This window comes from Chiloscyllium punctatum, chromosome 34 (genome assembly GCF_047496795.1).
Source record: "Chiloscyllium punctatum isolate Juve2018m chromosome 34, sChiPun1.3, whole genome shotgun sequence".
NCBI lineage: Eukaryota > Metazoa > Chordata > Chondrichthyes > Orectolobiformes > Hemiscylliidae > Chiloscyllium > Chiloscyllium punctatum.
In genome coordinates, this window is record NC_092772.1 from 7,055,823 (window position 1) to 7,061,615 (window position 5,793).

Genomic DNA, 5,793 nt, shown 5'->3' on the forward strand with positions numbered 1-5,793 from the left:
CCCATTGGTGTCTCGTTTACGATCACAGGGATAATCTTTTCTGAATTTTGCTTTGAAAACATCAGAACACACAAGGTATCGTGCCAAAGCTGGACACTGGATCGAAAACAGATGACTATCTGATGAGCCATACTGCACGATGGGCCGAATGGTATTTTCCTCTTGTGTTAAAAAAACGCCTCGAAGACAACGAGAAACTAATGTGCAGCGAAAATGATCCAAAATGAAATACATAAGTGGTTTCATTGAGAATAAATGCGACATCTTCTGTCCCCTTCCCTTTTAATCTCACGGTTAGGAGTTGGTGCACTCTCTGAAGGGGAAAGGGTGATTCCTGGTCAGGGAATGGGCGATGTGATTTCTGAAGCCGTCAGGTCATTGGTTTTGTCTCAAACGTTGTTAAGAATAACATGAAACAAAGAACTGCAGATGTTTGAAATCTGAACCAAAACCAAGATTAGATAGAAAAACTCAGTAGGACAGTGGAGAGAAACAGAGTTAATGGTTCATATCGGCAGAGCGAGGTCACTTCGACATTTCTGGATTATATTTTTGGTAAAATGATCAGTTATCCCAGTCAGGATATTTACCAAAATCTTTCATTAGCTTATAACCGTCAATGTTGAAAATTCAAAATGACTTTGTTGGCTGTAAGAATCCTTCCGTTGCCCGGAGCTGGTGAAAGACTGTGCTCAATAGTTCCCTTTTTATTCCAATTTGTTTCTGTCAGTCAGCAGCCATGTCGATTGGAGAATTGGTCCTTTCAGTATCTCCCTCAATATGCGTCTCCATCTTTCTTTCTTTCTCTGTGAATGTACCTGACCCTCTTTCACATTCTCGGACTCTCGGTCTGCCCCATATTCCTCATTTCCCATTTCTGATCTTTGAAAAGTCTGACATTCGGAGACAAATTGAGAGTGGACCAGCTAACAGGCTTTCTGCCTCCTCGGTAGGATGTGTGGGATTGGGCTCACATTCTCCGAATAATGTGTCTGGCTCTTATGCCTGAGGTGAGGAGTCATTCCTCCCTCCAAATATTATGATCCTTTCGAGTTCTAAATAGACTTCATAATCCACAAGAAAAGAAACCGCAATCACAGTGCAAACCACAATGACAGGAGAGCAATGAAGTATTTCCTGTTGGTGTGGAATGAATGAATGTTGACCGCAGAGAATTAGGGTGAACAGCTCTTGGTGTCTGCGCCATTACTACAACATTCACCGGCGAGTCTGCCATGTCTCCTGGCTCACCTCGTTATTCCCAACAAACTGGAAATGAACGAGGCTTAATGAAGGAGGAGTCGAAGCAGACGTTCTTGTCAAACACAGGAAGGAAACTCCAGATTGAATTAATAGTTCAGAGGAAACAATATCCACAGGAGGCACTAAACCAGGGAACAGATCAGGATCACCAAAACAGGCTGACTCTCAAACAGGACGCATGGTTGACTGATGAGCAACACTGACTTGGGAGATTTTGAAACAACCATGCATTTGGTAAAATACACAGGCACCACTACGATGTGAAATCTTGGTGGCCTGTTTATGATGTGGGTAAGTTCACAAACTGAGCCACGGCACCACACCACAAGTGGTTTTATCATCCTAGTTCCTTCACCAATTGATAACAGGAACTGGGAATTGTGTTTTCTGTATTAATATTGCTCAGTGAGAATTGTATTCAACCTCCACTTTTGCAAAGACAGTTTATGGCTGAACGTTCTGCACTGAAATTGTACAGAAAAAGACAATCTCCTCTTCCATTGACTTCAAACTGATATGTTCAACTGTTTAAACTGACAGGACAAAGAGAATATATTCATCCTCTCGGGGCCCATTAACTCTGTTAATATACACAGGGAACCTCACAAAAAGAGGAACAGAGTCATTGTGCTAAACTGACCTGAACATAGTGTAAAGGTTTCGAGGTGCCGGTGTTGGACTGGGGTGGACAAAATTAAACAATCACACAACATCAGGTTATAGTCCATCAGGTTTATTTGATAGTACCAGCTTTTGGAGCGCTGTTCCTTCATCAGGTGGTTGTGGAGCAGAACATCACACGACTCAGAATTTATAGTAAAAGATTACAGGGTGATGCCCATGAAATGACATATTTAAAAATAAAAGTGTATTGTCTGTTCAATCTGTATACTTTTAGAAATACCATGTTAGATTTTGCAAACCGACCGTAAAAATATCTAAATTCTCAGGTAAATCTTTAACAATAGGTGCCATCACAGCTCAGATTCAGCCTTGAAGGTGTGAGGTTGAAATCTGCATTTGTCCCAACGCTCTGTCGTGGCAGAGGCTGGGGGTACCCTGCCTCATGGCTTTCAAGATGTATTTGACATCGGCAGTGAGGTTCCCACATCGGGTCCCATTGCCTAATATGGTGGGATATCCTGGTGTGTTGTCTCTGTGTACCTTCGGAAGGCAGGAGAAGTCTCCTGTATGAGAAGTGCATGGTATGAGGTTGATGGAAATCTGAAAGTGTGCATTTCAGAGCTTAGATCAGAGTGGTGCTGGAAAAGCACAGCAGGTCAGGCAGCATCCGAGGATCAAGAAAATCGACGTTTCGGGCAAAAGTCCTTCATCAGGGTTTCGGAGGTGCCGAGCACAGAAACAGACCCTCCATTCCAGCTCGTCCCTGCTGACCAGACAACCAAAATTCATCTATCTATGCTTCCTCCTGCATTTGTCCCTAACCCCTCCAAACCCTCCCTGTCTTCATCCCATTCAGATGCCTTTTAATTACAGTCTTAGAGATGTACAGCATGGAACAGTCCCATTTATTGTTTCCTCCAAATAAAGGAGCTGGAGCAGCATCGCTGTTTCGTAACATATTGTAGAAAATACAGGAGCTGGAGCAGCGCCTCTGTTTCCTCCTGTAATGTAGAAAAAAAATGAGATGGATCAGAATCTTCACTTTGTCATGAATTAAAGAAAATAAAGGAGCTGGAGCAGCGTCACTGCTTCCTCCTGTATTACAGAAAATGAAGGAGCTGGAGCAGCGTCACGGCTTCCTCCTGTATGATATAAAATAAAGGAGCTGAGCAGCGTCTCTGCTCCCACCAGTATTATAGAAAATATCGGCGCTGGGGCAGCGTCACTGCTTCCTCCTGTATTATAGAAAATAAAGGAGCTGGAGCAGCGTCACTGCTTCCTCCTGTATGAAAGAAAATAACGGAGCTGGAGCAGCGTCACTGCTTCCTCCTGTATTATAGAAAATAAAGGAGCTGGAGCAGCGTCACTGCTTCCTCCTGTATTATAGAAAAGAAAGGAGCTGGAGCAGCGTCACTGCTTCCTCCTGTATTATAGAAAAGAAAGGAGCTGGAGCAGCGTCACTGCTTCCTCCTGTATTATAGAAAATAAAGGACCTGGAGCAGCGTCTCTGCTTCCTCCTGTATTATAGAAAATAACGGAGCTGGAGCAGCGTCTCTGCTTCCTGCTGTATTATAGAAAATAAAGGAGCTGCAGCAGCGTCACTGCTTCCTCCTGTATTATAGAAAATAAAGGAGCTGGAACAGCGTCACTGCTTCCTCCTGTATTATAGAAAATAAAGGAGCTGGAGCAGCGTCTCTGCTTCCTCCTGTATTATAGAAAATAACGGAGCTGGAGCAGCGTCTCTGCTTCCTCCTGTATTATAGAAAATAAAGGAGCTGCAGCAGCGTCACTGCTTCCTCCTGTATTATAGAAAATAAAGGAGCTAGAGCAGTGTCTCTGCTTCCTCCTGTCTTATAGAAAATAACGGAGCTGGAGCAGCGTCTCTGCTTCCTCCTGTATTATAGAAAATAAAGGAGCTGCAGCAGCATCACTGCCTCCTCCTGCATTATAGAAAATGAAGGAGCTGGAGCAGCGTCACTGCTTCCTCCAGTATTATAGAAAATAAAGGAGCTGGAGCAGCGTCACTGCTTCCTCCTGTATTATAGAAAATAAAGGAGCTGCAGCAGCGTCACTGCTACCTCCTGTATTATAGAAAATAAAGGAGCTGCAGCAGCGTCACTGCATCCTCCTGTATGATAGAAAATAAAGGAGCTGGAGCAGTGTCTCTGCTTCCTCCTGTATTATAGAAAACAATGGAGCTGCAGCAGCGTCACTGCTTCCTCCTGTATTCTCGAAAATAAAGGAGCTGGAGAACTCTCACTGCTTCCTCCTGTATTATAGAAAATAAAGGAGCTGGAGCAGCGTCCCTGCTTCCTCTTGTATTATAGAAAATAAAGGAGCTGGACAACTCTCACTGCTTCCTCCTGTATTATAGAAAATAAAGGAACTGAAGCAGCGTCACTGCTTCCTCCTATTTTATAGAAAATATAGGAGCCGGAGCAGCGTCACTGCTTCCTCCTGTGTTATAGAAAATTAAGGAGCTGGAACAGCGTCACTGCTTCCTCCTGTATTATAGAAAATAAAGGAGCTGGAGCAGCGTCACTGCTTCCTCCTGTATTATAGAAAATAAAGGAGCTGGAGCAGCGTCACTGCTTCCTCCTGTATTATAAAAAATAAAGGAGCTGGAGCAACGTCACTGCTTCCTCCTGTATTATAAAAAATAAAGGAGCTGGAGCAGCGTCACTGCTTCCTCCTGTATTATAGAAAATAAAGGAGCGGGAGCAGCGTCACTGCTTCCTCCTGTATTATAGAAAATAAAGGAGCTGGAGCAGCGTCACTGCTTCCTCCTGTATTATAAAAAATAAAGGAGCTGGAGCAGCGTCACTGCTTCCTCCTGTATTATAAAAAATAAAGGAGCTGGAGCACCGTCACTGCTTCCTCCTGTATTATAGAAAATAAAGGAGCTGGAGCAGCGTCACTGCTTCCTCCTGTATTATAAAAAATAAAGGAGCTGGAACAGCGTCACTGCTTCCTCCTGTATTATAGAAAATAAAGGAGCTGGAGCAGAGTCACTGCTTCCTCCCATTTTATAGAAAATATAGGAGCCGGAGCAGCGTCACTGCTTCCTCCTGTATTATAGAAAATAAAGGAGCTGGAGCATCGTCTCTGCTTCCTCGTGTATGATAGAACATAAAGGTGCTGGAGCAGTGTCTCTGCTTCCTCCTGTATTATAGAAAATAAAGGAGCTGCAACAGCGTCACTGCTTCCTCCTGTATTATAGAAAATAAAGGAGCGAGCGCAGCGTCACTGCTTCCTCCTGTATTATAAAAAATAAAGGAGCTGGAGCAGGGTCACTGCTTCCTCCTGTATTATAGAAAATAAAGGAGCTGGAACATCGTCACTGCTTCCTCCTGTATTATAGAAATTAAAGGAGCAGGAGCAGGGTCTCTGCTTCCTCCCATTTTATAGAAAATATAGGAGCTGGAGCAGCGTCACTGCTTCCTCCTGTATTATAGAAAATATAGGAGCCGGAGCAGCGTCACTGCTTCCTCCTGTATTATTGAAAATAAAGGAACTGGAGCAGCGTCACTGCTTCCTCCTGCATTATAGAAAATAAAGGAACTGAAGCAGCTTCACTGCTTCCTCCTGTATTATATAAAATAAAGGAGCTGGAGCAGCGTCACTGCTTCCTCCTGTAATATAGAAAATAAAGGAGCTGGAGCAGCGTCACTTCTTCCTCCTGTATTATAGAAAATAAAGGAGCTGGAGCAGCGTCACTGCTTCCTTCTGTATTATAGAAAATAAAGGAGCTGGAGCAGCGTCACTGCTTCCTCCTCTATTATAGAAAATAAAGGAGCTGGAGCAGCGTCTCTGCTTCCTCCTGTATTATAGAAAATAAAGGAGCTGGAGCAGCGTCACTGCTTCCTTCTGTATTTTAGAAAATAAAGGAGCTGGAGCAGCGTCACT